Genomic DNA, 14706 nt, shown 5'->3' with positions numbered 1-14706 from the left:
TCTTCCTTTAAAATCAATGGCGTCTCAATTCTTCAGTGCCTTTCTAAGTCTAACACCTTTCTGTATATTTAGAAAGGATTGCCTCTCTGAAAGATCTTCGGTTAATTTATGAAGTTGCTTTGTTTCCCACAGCACTTGGGGTTGGAAGGGAGTGTGAGACCAGCTCTTGGTGTGCTGGGCTGTTAGGGACTTGAGACATCTTTGATGCAAATGCACTTCTGCTCAGTAGAATAGTGATGAGTTTGTGAGAAAGACCAGGAAATGCATCCCATGCATATAGATGGCATAACTATTATAATCTAACTATTATCAGCTGTGCTTCCTTTTAAAATTGTTTGCACATATTTTTTCAAATCATCATGAAAAAGACTCTTATGTTCTCAGGAGTTTTAATAATAAGGTAAGAAATAGTCTTTACATCTGACTCTGGTTTCCATGCTAAGTAGATGTGAAGAATTGCTGCCCAGTCCTACTGTATAAAGCTGTACAAGTAGATTTTTAAATGAGTGGGAACTCCTGAAACCAGACCAGGCGATTTGGTGGTGGATGCTCTGCTTGGTTTCCTGGTATTTTTGCAATATGCAGTATTTGCCAAAAGCTTCATTGTGACATAGGAAAATAGGAATAATTAAAAACTAACTTTCTCTTGCTCAGAAAGGAGCAACATACAAGGTTTCAGAAACCTCCAAAACTATGGGGCCAGCTACCTGGCTCCATCCATCCAGAGAACTAGGAAAAAAAATTATAGTCAATGTGAGATTTTACTTTTTGAAGTAAAAGTAAAAAACATCCCAAAACCAAGTAGACAAATACCCACCCCCAGCTGCTCACAACCAAACCCCATTCATCTCACCTTGCACAGATAATACTAAAACTAAACTAACAAACAAAAACCCCAAACACAGCTATGTTCAGTTTTGCCTTCTGGCCTCAAAATTGGAGAGAGTCGATCTAAACAGCATCTGCCGAGGTGTTTTGTCTCTTAGGCAGATGATTTTAAGGAGGTTCAAGAATGGTGTAAGCAAGCACTGGGGTTTTAAACCTAATCCTCCAAAAGTCAGGACTGGTTAAATAAACCCAGGGCTGATGTCAGCCTGGCTGGCTGAGAGGGGGAGTGGAGGAGGCGGCAGCGGGAGCATCCCGGGCCAGAAGGGCGCGGGGGCTGCGCAGCCCGGGATGTGCTGGGAGCCGGTGCCCTCTCCTGGCAGCACCTGAGAGGGGACAGCCGGGGACACAATGCTGCTCCTGCACCCGGAACCAGGAGAATTTCATAGCAAGATGTAGCTGGCACCAGTGACAAATATGCCAGCATTTAGCACAGGCAAGGATGGCAGATCAGTATCTATATATGGAGATAGAGATTTCACAGGCAGAGACTTTCCCCTGGCGATTGCACTGTAGTGTGTTCTTTGAAGAACACACTGTTTAGCCCCTTCTTAAAAGAGGAGGACTGGGCAGAGAGGTGTTAGATAAACAGAGCTCCTGACCTGTATTGGAAACATCTGCACAGTAGTTCCTGGTAGTAGTACAGATGATCAGACTGCTTTTGAATACCACATACAAGAATAAACCACTGGGTTGTCTTTTATTTCACTCTTGCAAAGACTTTGTAATCAAGAGCATTTCCTAGTCTGGAAACAGGGGTCATAAAGGGAGAGGAGATTAAAAGCAAGCATATCCTACATAATGGCTTTTATAATGCACCTGACCTTGATTGCACAAATAACCTTGGGAACTTCGGCTTTCACAGAAAAGCAGGAACTGTTTTGTTTTGAATTATCAGAATACTGATCCATGCATCCTCATACCCAGGAATATTTCAGAGCATTTTATAGGTAGAGGTGAATTTATGCATTTAAGCAGGAAAGAAAAAAAAGAACAAATTCATTAAACTCAGGCCAAATCACAAATCAAATGTATTTTCTCATTAAAGCTTAGCCTGTAATGGTTATTAACATAATACATCACCAGCTGTCCTGCACATACAAGTGACTGGTAGTTATTTAAGAGCACTCAGTATTCACCATGCTTTAGAGTAGATAAATTTAGGACAGCAAACCCCAAAATGTCTGGCCTTGTAAGAAGACCATGAAGGCTGGTGCTAGGACAGCAGCTCCTCTGCATTACAGAAGACAGCATCCTCCCTGCTCTGACTCTCAGTAACAGAAGGCTAGTTTGGAAAAAATGAGGAAACAGTCCAAAGGAAAACATATACAGCAAGCAGAAAACACACAAAATGGTAGGAAAGAAAGCTAATGGAGAGACTCTAGCAGGCAAGAAAGAAGAATGCCCTCATGGCAGTTTTGAGAAGAGGGACAGGAAGAGAAACTGGAGAATATGAACTAAATTGCTCTCATTTTCAGCAAGGCAAGGGAGATTGTGCAGAGATGAGAATGTGACACCAGATCAGTTTTCTGACTGGCTGCAGTTACTGTCTCCTCAGCAGTAGGTGTTTGAGGAACACCCAAAACCATCCCTGCTCTCTGCAGACCTGCCACAGCTCAGCTTGATACAGAGGTAAGTTTCCCTCAAGCAGCATTAAGAAATGTGTTCCCTGTCCTTACTCCTTTCTTCCTTTGGCCTTACCTCAGAAGACCAGGTCCCCACCCAGGCATGGATTTGCTTCTCGTGACCTCAATCTGGGTCTGACGATTGCGGGGTCTGCTGCCACCCCGCTGAACCTCCTCCTCTCTCTGCACAGAAACCTGGGGCTGCACTTCCACACACATGGGGATGTTGCTGTTTGCTGCAAGTATCTTCTGCACTAGGCTACCTGGTCGTGTTTTGTTGAGCAGGAGCTCCTCTGCATTTCATAAGCCTTGTCTCCAGACTTGATGGCTCTTGCTAAGCAGAATCATTTAAAGCACCTGTAGAGGGAGAAATAGGTTGACATCAGAGAGGCATGAATAGCACCCCAATACCGGTGTTGAAATAAGTGCCACAGATCTTTGTGGCCACATATCTTTGATGCCTTTAGCAGTGCAGCTTTGTGGGAATACCTCTCTCCAGGCACTTAGCCTCTGTCCTGGGCAATGGGAGCTCAGCAAAAGCTGAGACCAATCTAGCAGGAAAATCAAAATACAGTGCAGTATGGGAGCAGTGGAAGAGGTAAGAAAATGGTTACTGGGCTTCCTCCTCCCCTCATTCCCTCTGATCTGATTTTCCTGGGCCCATCCCCAGCACTGTGCTGGGCTGGATTATCCCCTGAGGAAGTGAGGATGGCCAGCACCTGGGAGTGAGTGTTCAGTCTGTCTCCTCGCTGAAGCTCCTCCAGTAGCATACTGTCCTTTCAGCTGCTCCTAGTGACAACTTCCCTGGGAACCCTCCCCCAGGGAATATCACATCCATTGCCTGAACACCAGGTGTCACTGAGGCCCTAAGGTAACATTTCCTTGCTTTTTTATTTCAGATGGTATTTTTCAGTTATTTTGTTGAAAATATCATGGGTTTTTTTTCTTATGGAAAAAATACATTACTCCATTTCTGTCAAAGTGATTTATAGACAAACACAACACAAAAAATACTCTCCACAAGCAGCACTGAAACATAAATTGAAAGAGAACACACAGCCTTCAGTGTCCAGAAGTCTGCTTGATATTTGTCATACTAAAGCAGCCATCTATAAAAGCAAGCCTTGTCCAGCAGCTGCTGAAAGAGCAATTCACTTCCGTGGAGCAACTTCTTCTCAGAATAATGATCAGAAACATATTTATGATTGGACCAGAAGTGAACTTTTGTTGCAGAATTGTAATAAACTTTTCTGACTATTGAGATGCAGGATCCTCTCAAGGGAAAGGTTACACATTAATCATTTAAGGTATAACATGAAGAAACGAGATCATAAGGAGACTGAACAAGTTCTAAAAATAATCTGGTGGAGAAATGAAGAAGTCTGCAAGATGCAAAATTAGAGGACACTTGACTTCACTCTTTTGTCCTTTGAAACTTGAAGATCCCAGATCAAATCCTGACTGGGTCTTTAGGAATATAAGAACTGAATATGTAAAGGAAGCATCCCAGGTTTAACTTTTAATTGAGTGAGGCTGTGTACTCTGCCCACCAATGTTCAGTAAGGATGACCTTTTTACCAACTCCCCTGGACTTTTACGCAAAATGAGATATTTGCAAGTGGCTTGTCTATACCTAAGATGTCTGAAGTCTTTCTGTTGTCCTCACTTTTTGAGGATGCCTATTGGCAAAGCACCTGTGTTTCTGGGTCCTCTGTCTGCCAGAGAGCACTGAGATTCAGTGAGCTGCAGAGTAAAGAGGGGGACACCTCACTGTTGTTCTCAGCTGTCTGAGGGTTATAAGGAGGAGAATGGGCAGAGTCTTCTTGGCAGGGCCAGAAGAGGACCAAGAGAGAAGGAGGGGACCAAGTGGACCAAGGAAGTCCAAGAAGTGGACCAAGGAGAAGGATGGGCAGAGTCGTCTTGGCAGGACCAGAAAAGGACCAAGAAGTGCAATGGAAGGACAAATGCATAAGTTGCAGCAAAGGAAATTATGATTAAATGTATGAAAAAAAAAATCCTTCACAATGAGAGCAAAGACTGGCACAGGCTTTCCAGGGAGGCTAATCTCCATTCTTGGAGATGTTCAATGGATCAGGCCCTGAGCATCCTACTATAACTTTGAAATTAGCTTTGCTGTGAGGTGGGTGCTCTCCAGAGGGACCCTTTATCCCAAATTATTCTGTGATTGTATCTGTGCAGAGAGACAGAGACAGACATTTGAGATTTAGTTTACAGGGGGGAAGCAACTGTGATGAAATCACTACTCTGAAAAAGTGGAAACACAGTGCCTTGGACTCAGCCCAAACCAAGCATGCCTGAACAGGAGTGGAAGGCTGGTGACAGCTTTGTAGCACATGAACTTTGCATATATGAACTCTGAGAGTGACTGAGAGAGAGCCTGGTTTATAACCAGCACTACTGAACTACCCATTAGTAAGCCAGTGGTGCCTATTTGTTCCTCTCTCCTACAAGGATTCAGTCAAATAGAAGAACAAGCCTTGAAGAAAGGCAAGTTATAAGGATAAAAGAGCAAAGCTGGAAGAGAAATGTGTTGCGCATTTGGGGATAAGGAGAGAAAATATCGCCAAGGTGATGTTTTTTGGAATTTGTTTCACCAAGGGAACAGCCTGCTATCCCCTACTGACAGAAATAAAGACATTTATCAAAGATACGTTGGCCTTCTTCATCAGTGTTCTCTTGGATTGCATCTGGGAGATGGTGCTGTTCTCTGTGACAGAATGGCGGCTGATGGCACCTACAATTCCCTCTGTTACTGATTACACGGAGTGCTAAAGCATGCATGTCAGCCACCCCTACCCTGTGTCATGGTTTGAGCCTGGCACAGAGCCAGTGCCCCCATGAAAATGCCTCACCCTGGTGTCTGCTGTGAGATGTGACCAGGAATAAGCAAAACAGGCTCCAACTTAAACATAAATAACACTTTATTACCTAAAACTACAGGAAAAAATAGGAAAGACTATAAGGAAAAGAAAAAAAATTGAAAACCTTACAAAAACCACTTTTCCTCCTCCCCACTCCCTAACTTTCCCAATCCAATACATTCTCTCAAAAATACCAACTGCTCAGCCTTGGCCCCACACGTTAGTATACTCAAACTGCAGTTCATGGAGAGGAAAAGGAGTCCTTCTTGTTCCATAGGCTTTTCCTGGAAACAGTGAAATCCCGGATGCTTCTTTGTCACTTTGGCACCGCCCGGAAAGTCCATTTGCCGCTTGTGACATGTTCCTTCCATGCTCAGTGCTCTCACCACCGAGACATGGCCAGAGCTGCTTTTAGGGTGGTCTTTCAAGGATGCCTTGTCTCACTCCAAAAAGGCACAGTCTCTGCTTTTGGGACAACTGTCCCCCCCATATATTTCCAACCCCCTGGGGCCGGGGGGTCCTCACAAATGAACCCTCCTGGTTTTGAGGCACTGCCTCCCCCTAAATGCAGTCTGTGTCACAGGAACAACTGAGTCCATGGCTACAAGAAAACGTCCAGCCCAAAGGCCACTCCAAATCATCTCTCCCCATCCAATCATCTCCACAAACTCCGGGCCAAGTCATCTCATCTTTCGTCTCCCTTCTTATTCAGCTTCGAGGAGGATTAGCATTTTCGCAAGGCCCCAATCATGTAAGAAAGGGTTAAAAGTTTTCAGTCTCTGTCTGTCGGTCGGCTCCCACGCACGCTGCCCACACGCTGCCGCTGCGGCCGGGCAGTCTTCCTCCCCCTTCTCGCTGGCTGCTCTCCTGGGGGGGGGAAGGGGGGCTGGCTGCTCGAGGGCTCGATGTCTCTTGGGGCTCCCCCACCCTTCCATCCTTGGAGCCCCCCCGAAGCCCCCCTCATCCCCATTTCTGTCCCGGCCCCGGGCCTACCACGTGGCTGGCCCCTCCCCCGCCCAGCAGCAGCGGGCCGGGCGAGGGAGAGAGGTCTGAACTCGGCCGACGATGTCCAAAGAGGAAATGCCAGGGCAGTGCCCTGCTTTTAACCCCTGTGTATTCTCGGAGGTGTGTCCAAAACCCACTGGCCACACCGGACGCCAGTCTCAAACCCAAAACCTTCATTGGTTTGACCACAGCTTCCCAGAATTCCCAACTTCTTCCTGGTCAAACCATGACACTCCACCCTTCACCTCCGAGAATACACTTTCTAAAATTATCAACAGAACTACAAAACACTTCTATACAACAATACCTTAGATTCACTATGACTATTTATCTACCTTAACTTAGTACATGCTTTCCTTATTCTTCTTGGTCCCATCTCACAGCTTTATCTCATCATTCTCCCGTGATTCGATTCCCGGTCAGGGAACCAAAAAAAATGTCATGGTTTGAGCCTGGCACAGAGCCAGTGCCCCCATGAAAATGCCTCACCCTGGTGTCTGCTGTGAGATGTGACCAGGAATAAGCAAAACAGGCTCCAACTTAAACATAAATAACACTTTATTACCTAAAACTACAGGAAAAAATAGGAAAGACTATAAGGAAAAGAAAAAAAATTGAAAACCTTACAAAAACCACTTTTCCTCCTCCCCACTCCCTAACTTTCCCAATCCAATACATTCTCTCAAAAATACCAACTGCTCAGCCTTGGCCCCACACGTTAGTATACTCAAACTGCAGTTCATGGAGAGGAAAAGGAGTCCTTCTTGTTCCATAGGCTTTTCCTGGAAACAGTGAAATCCCGGATGCTTCTTTGTCACTTTGGCACCGCCCGGAAAGTCCATTTGCCGCTTGTGACATGTTCCTTCCATGCTCAGTGCTCTCACCACCGAGACATGGCCAGAGCTGCTTTTAGGGTGGTCTTTCAAGGATGCCTTGTCTCACTCCAAAAAGGCACAGTCTCTGCTTTTGGGACAACTGTCCCCCCCATATATTTCCAACCCCCTGGGGCCGGGGGGTCCTCACAAATGAACCCTCCTGGTTTTGAGGCACTGCCTCCCCCTAAATGCAGTCTGTGTCACAGGAACAACTGAGTCCATGGCTACAAGAAAACGTCCAGCCCAAAGGCCACTCCAAATCATCTCTCCCCATCCAATCATCTCCACAAACTCCGGGCCAAGTCATCTCATCTTTCGTCTCCCTTCTTATTCAGCTTCGAGGAGGATTAGCATTTTCGCAAGGCCCCAATCATGTAAGAAAGGGTTAAAAGTTTTCAGTCTCTGTCTGTCGGTCGGCTCCCACGCACGCTGCCCACACGCTGCCGCTGCGGCCGGGCAGTCTTCCTCCCCCTTCTCGCTGGCTGCTCTCCTGGGGGGGGGAAGGGGGGCTGGCTGCTCGAGGGCTCGATGTCTCTTGGGGCTCCCCCACCCTTCCATCCTTGGAGCCCCCCCCGAAGCCCCCCTCATCCCCATTTCTGTCCCGGCCCCGGGCCTACCACGTGGCTGGCCCCTCCCCCGCCCAGCAGCAGCGGGCCGGGCGAGGGAGAGAGGTCTGAACTCGGCCGACGATGTCCAAAGAGGAAATGCCAGGGCAGTGCCCTGCTTTTAACCCCTGTGTATTCTCGGAGGTGTGTCCAAAACCCACTGGCCACACCGGACGCCAGTCTCAAACCCAAAACCTTCATTGGTTTGACCACAGCTTCCCAGAATTCCCAACTTCTTCCTGGTCAAACCATGACACCCTGGCATGCCTCAGAGTCCTGACTGTCAGTGCTCGCTGGCTCCAGGCTATCAGTGGTGCGGAAGGCAGCTTTGTTCCTGCCTTGGGATGCTTTGTTCTCTGCTCTGCCAGAGCCCCACAGCAACATCGCTGACTCCTTCCTGTAATTGCCCACGCGTGGCAAATACAAAGACTCCCAAGATTAGGGAGCCCAAATCATGTTTTGTGGGGTTTTGCTTATTTTCCCCCCTCTTTTATGGTCTGTGTTCTCATTTCATAGAAAGTAAAGGACACAGTAAAAGACACAGATCTCTATCAGCTCGATAGTGTTAGGCAAGTAAAAGCACATGAAGGAGAAGGAGAAGGAGAAGGAGAAGGAGAAGGAGAAGGAGAAGGAGAAGGAGAAGGAGAAGGAGAAGGAGAAGGAGAAGGAGAAGGAGAAGGAGAAGGAGAAGGAGAAGGCCGGGGAGGGGCGGGCAGGGCGCGGTGCGCGCTCACCCGTGAGCCGGGCGGGCCGTGACTCACTGACACGGCAGCGCCGAGCACGGGCAGCCCCGCCAGCGTTTCCAGCTAACCCGAGCATTTATTGCAGCGAAATGATTCAGTGACCTTAAGAAGCAGCCAGAGGCTTTCTCTGGAGACTGCTGGAGAGGCAAAGTAATCTAATAGATGGGAAACTGCACTGAATACATTTTTTCATAGTCTTGTTAATGATCTCGGCCTGCACAGCTCATTTCAGCACTCTGAAAATAGCTGGCAAGTTGTTCCTGAGATTTTCCACTCATTTTAGGGCTGGTATTCAGTTACCGCTGAAGATGATAAGAGATCTTTTGGCTGTGTAGTGTTAGCTTCCCAAAGTGATTTTTGAGACCTTTTGTAACATAGGTGTCCATCTCTTACTTATTAAGGTCACTACAGAGCCCTTTCTTCTAACAAAATAAAAATTAAACACCGCCCTAAGGCAAAACTAAAGCACAGTTTGGGTGCAAACTGCACACAGCTTGGAGCAGAAAGAACCAATTCAGACAAGCAGTGGGTTTAGGTGACTTTTGAAGTTTGTTACTCCCAGCTTTACAATTCGGGAACATGTTTTAAATTTCATGCAACTGTGCTAAATATGAAGGCACAGCACATGAAATAGGAGCTAGTAACATCCAGGACAAACAGACAGCGTCTGTCCAGAGAGCAATTTCAGCACCTTATACATGTCCCTTTCAGACCTGTGCTTAGGAATGGTTGCTCAAGTTCCCACACGATTCAAACGGGAACTTGCCCTTTGAGCAGCTCAGGTGACACAGTGATTCCTGGAGTTATGCTGGAGCACACACAGATAGTGGGGATGGTTCTCTGTTCCATCTCTGTAGAAACTGCTGATTTCTCAACATCCTGAAAGTCAGGCCAAGTCTTCTGCTGCCTGTAGGCTACAGCAAAGCTCTGGTTTCATACCAATGAAGAGCCAGTGGCAGGAAAACAAATGCTGGAAAACTGACACAGCTGACTCTCCCACAGCCTTTCACCTGGGGATACTTTGGGGCTGTTATACCAAAGAAGGGTTTGAAGGTGGCTGGAAGACTCTTCACTTTGTGAATTATTTCCACAGTTTGTCAAAGACAGGGACAGAAAATGGATGAGAGCAATGTGTAAAGGCATTGTGCATCCTGGACCTGCACAAAGCCCTTTCCCATCTTGTCCTCTGTTTTCTCTCTGTGTTTCATTACATGGGGGTATGATATTAACAGTAGATGTTTATCACAAATCCAGCCAATTTTTTAATGATTTTCCCTAAGAAGTTGTTTGTTCCGAGTAAGATGATTAATTCATGTTGGTTTTTTTTTCTTTTGAACAGTTTGTTGAATAGGAGTGAAAGAAGCAGCTTAAACTTTGCATTCCAAGTAGTTTCATGTTTCTACTTTTTCTTTCTGCTGTTACGTGACTAATAAATGTTGTAATTGTTGCCATAGTCATGGCTGAAAAGTCCCTTTGCAGAAATTCTTTGTATATAGATAAGTGAATTTTATGATTTAAAAAAAAAAAAAAAAGCCCTAGTGATTTCAGCTATTGCTGTCAGCAGCAGTCTCCACCTCTGGGATGGTCACTCATAAAAGTGATACTCAATCCTCACTTTTCCACATGTGCCTCAGAGAAGCTGCATGACCAAGTCTTAATGCCAGCAGCCAGCACTGTCCCTTTTGTTGATGTTGCTTTTTTCTAGTTTCCTGTATAAAATCTTCTAGAGATTCATTTCTGTGATTTGACTTAAGGGATCCCTTAAGGAATCAAGAGATATTAGTAATTCTGTGTGCCCAAATATTATGCACAATATGCAGCAAAGGTACAGATACCATTTTTATGTCCAAGGTCATTTATAAGAACATCTCTTGCTTGTACTTGCTTAAAACTTACATAGTTCAAATATTTTACATTTTAAATGAGGAGGAGGAAATTAAACAGCAAAATTAAACAGCAGCTGTGAATGGAAATCATCATTTGCAAAGCCAGAGAACTAAACTGTAGTCAATACATGTGGAAAGGAGAGAAAGCTCACCAGATGAAGAGGAGATAGTGGGAATTTGTTTGTGAGCAGGGTGCAGGCAGTGAGCTTTTGAAGAAGGCATGAAAACTGCTGCCAGTTAGAACACTAGGACACTATTTTAGCAGCTCTCTTCAAGTTGTAGTTCTTCATATGGACCTTTCCAGATCAATATGCTGCCTTTGTCAAGGTGGAGTCATGCACATACTGTGGAAGGAATGGACAAGAACATTCCGACTTTCTTTGTCTTTCTCACTTTGTAAGAACTTCTGCTTAGCAGCTTTGAAGGTAATTGGAAAGGGTGTAAAAAGCAATTTTCACTTATTTATCAACAACAATTAAAACCATGCACTTTTTGCCACAAAATTAGATGATCCCCAGAGAAGGAAGGAGCTATAAGGCAGCAAGCAAAAAGGTAATTCAGAAAACAGCAGTAAAATTATTCCGGTCTCAGTGCTTTGAAGTGAGTTGTACAGCACCAGGGGTGCATTGTTTCCATAAGGTTAAGATGCATAAATAACACCATAAAATAAGTAGGAGTTCCTGCCACAGGTTGTGGGTGTCCCTGCAGGATTCTGCCCAAACACACAAGTTCCCCGTCTGCTGCTGCCTCTCATTTGTTGCCTTCCTGTTTCTGGTGGCCCCATGAAAACAAAGTCTGGGTTTTCAGGACAGTCAATGGCAATTTGCTTCTAATTAATGGACACTGTGCTGTAACTTCTGTCCTTGGTCTCTGCTTTCCCATGCTGATGCCAGTAGCAAGGTCCCTGGTCTGTGGCACCAGCACCACATTGCACAGTGCCCTCCCTCGCTGCTGTGACAGATCCAAGTCCGGAGACTTCAGTTTAGTGCAGTGCAGAAGAAGCTGCTTGCCTTCTTCTTCATGAAGGACAAATGGACAAGCAGAATGAAGAGAAAAGGAAAGACAGGCTTGTCCTTTCTGTGCTGAGAGGAACAGGAGGTGTAAGCACACCCAGTGGTGCTTCCAGACTCCTGCTGCAGTTTGTGCCACAGCACGACAGCAGATACATAGGCAGTCACTGGAGTGTGTCATCAGATTACCTGAACATTGCTGCTCCGTGTTATTAGATCTGCTGAAAACTGTACTGGATCTAGTTCCAAATGCACAGTCCATCTCTTGAGAGGGCAGTGGTTTCTTTGGAGCAGTCTCAGAACAACCTGCAATACCATGCCACTCATGTGGTTGGGCTTTTACAGCAAGGCTGTACAAAGTAGAGCCAGCAGAGCTGAGTAACCTCGGCAGAGCAGCCTCGTAATGCAGCTGCAGAGCTCCCAGGGCCTGACCAGCTACCTTGCTTTATGGAGGCATACCCACTTTTGGTGGAGTGGGGGATCAGGTTGCAGGAGTGCCTGACAAGTCAGTCAGGCATTCTGCAAACATGATTCAGTCAAGGGAAGAGCAGAGGTCAGCCTCAGAGCTAAAGAACAAACCAGGCATCCTGGGCTACTAGTTTTGCTGCCTACTTTTCTATTCTAAAAAAACTACTTGGAAAATGTGTAGGTATTGTAGATTGTAGATCATTGTAGTGCACTTTACTGTGCACTCTCCAGATAGCTGGGGAAATAGGTGAGTGTGAATGGAGAAAGAAAGTAAGGAAAGGAACATGACATGGGGAACAATGCTGCTGTCATCACTTGTGAGAAGTGAATCTGTTACCATGTGAGGACCTTAGCTGCAATAGAGAGTCTATTGTATTTTCAGAGAACAAGGTGTTGTCCTGTGCCATTGGATTGCAATCCTGGAATTACAGGTATCCTAATATGAATCCATGCTGCCAGTGAAACACGTCTGCAATGTGGCTACCACAGACAGAACCAGGAGAAAATACAGGGAGAGTGCACAGGCAAATGTGGAGGTGAAGTCCCACCCACAGGGGTATTGTAGGTGTCAGAGCAGCTCACGAGCCTGAGAAACTCAGTTGTGTTCTTTCTCCTGGAGGAGATACAATAGCAGAGACAGGCAAAACCTGTAAGACAGATTTTTCTCAAGTCAATCTCGAGAAAGAAATAGTTTAGATGTGCACTAGTGTGATAGATAAGCACCAAATGAGAAAAGGGCATGCTGGCCATAATATTGACAAAGAAAGATGCAATAATTATTACCTGATCAGTACAAGCATGGACTGCCCATGTGAGTGGACAGATCTGTCTGGATTTGACTTGTTACCTGTTTCCATAAGGCAGAAGTGCAGCTGGCCTTTACAAGTTTTGTGAAGGATCTACAGAAATAGTTGCTGGGGACTGCCATGAAGGCCAAGGAGAAAATTTTTGAATGGAGGATGTTGGAGGAGCTTGGAAAATTTTTGAATAGAGGGTATCGGGTTGCAGCAGATGAGACCAATGGCATGGAGGGAGCTGAGAAATTTCAGGGTGTGACAATGTCAGGAAGCTACACCAGACTGGCAAACCTAGGCGTATAGCTGGGATTCTTTTTTCCTAAGGCCAACAGAGAGAGGACCTGGAACCAAATAGATAAACAAGTGTAATCTGGCACTCCTCAAATTGTAAAAGATCTGATCTTGTGTCTCTGTTAACATTTCCACCAGCCTGCTGCACACTGAGCCCAGCCCAATAGGAAGAGTAGCTGTGATTTCTCAGGAGTAAAGAAAGCTGAGCTCTGTTGCAAAGCAAGTGACCAGAACAAAACTCAGTTTCCCCACAAAGTGCCCCTTCCAGTGCTCAGGCTGTGGAAAAGTTCCTCTCATTCTTGAAGGTATGGCAGACCAAATTAGTTAAACTTTTACAGTTCTGCCTGAACAGTTGAATCTGTGAGATAACATGGTCAGTAGAAAGAGGAACAAACACAGGATCTCCACAGCAGCTGATTATACCAGAATCTGGCTGTTTGAAGCTAGGGCATGGTTAACTGATAGGAATTTATTTTGGAATTACCTGCAGCTGAGGATGGATTTGGTAGCTATGATACTCCACCACTTGACCATGGAGAAAAGCAGAGCATGCTGTCAGAGATATCAGAAATTAGTCAGCTCCAACAATTCAAAATTAAAATGCATATTGCAGCAACAGAGTGGGAACAAGGAAAACAGCAATCACAGTGACATATCAAATTCCTGTTCTGAAGCGGAGGGACGTGAAAGACAACTCATTTAGCAATTACACATTCTTTAAATCACAAAAGGGAAAATCGAAGAATTGTAAGGAAAAGCACTGCATTCAGTAAATGAGTGTCAATCCATGAAATGAGATTTTTGCATGCACGTGATGTTCATGCCAGGCAGAACTGCAAAATTAAATGTATTTATACCAGATGCAAAGGCAAGATAAGAAATGGAATATCAGATAAAGAGACAAAAGGACTGAATGCCTTATTCTTTGAAACTAGCAAAATAAGAAAGCAGAATGTCCATAAACTAAGGTAATTTTTAAATTGCATCATAATACTGTCACTAAGAGATTGTAATTTTTAAACATGACCTACAAAAAGCATTCCAACTAAAATTTTAGATCCATAGAAACCAAATATTCCAGCTAAAGCATGTGAATTTACGATCTTAGTGAAAAAACCTCACAAAAACAAACTCCACAAAAGAGGACAGATAGTTTATATGGTCAGAAAGATGAACAAGTTAACCCAAAATTTTACCCAGACGTACATTTTTTGCAGCATCAAAACATTAATTCTGATATATTGCCCTGGTGATTTTGCGTCTGTGGAATAGCTATCATTAATTTTACCCCAGTAAGTTAATATGATGTCTAGAGCATCACACATTTTGCAGAGTGTCTGATATGTTAATACAGAAAAAATAAAGAGGTGAATAAAGTAAATAAAAATCTAGACTTCACTGCCAAAGAATTATAGAGCACAGCTTTAATAACGAGATAGCAAGAAATAAAGTGAAATATGTATTTTTATATACTCAAGCATTACAAACAATGATTAAAATGAGCTCAGGCCTCAAACCTTTCACTTGGAGCTATGTTCTTCACATGGCAGAAAAAGACACATTTCTAGAATTTGATAGTAAAACACTGTCCTGGAGAAAAAGAAAAAAATATTAACAGAGTATTGATGCTATTC

This window comes from Zonotrichia albicollis, chromosome 3, assembly GCF_047830755.1.
Source record: "Zonotrichia albicollis isolate bZonAlb1 chromosome 3, bZonAlb1.hap1, whole genome shotgun sequence".
NCBI lineage: Eukaryota > Metazoa > Chordata > Aves > Passeriformes > Passerellidae > Zonotrichia > Zonotrichia albicollis.
The sequence above is the reverse complement of the archived record's forward strand: the minus strand, read 5'-3'. Positions refer to the sequence as shown.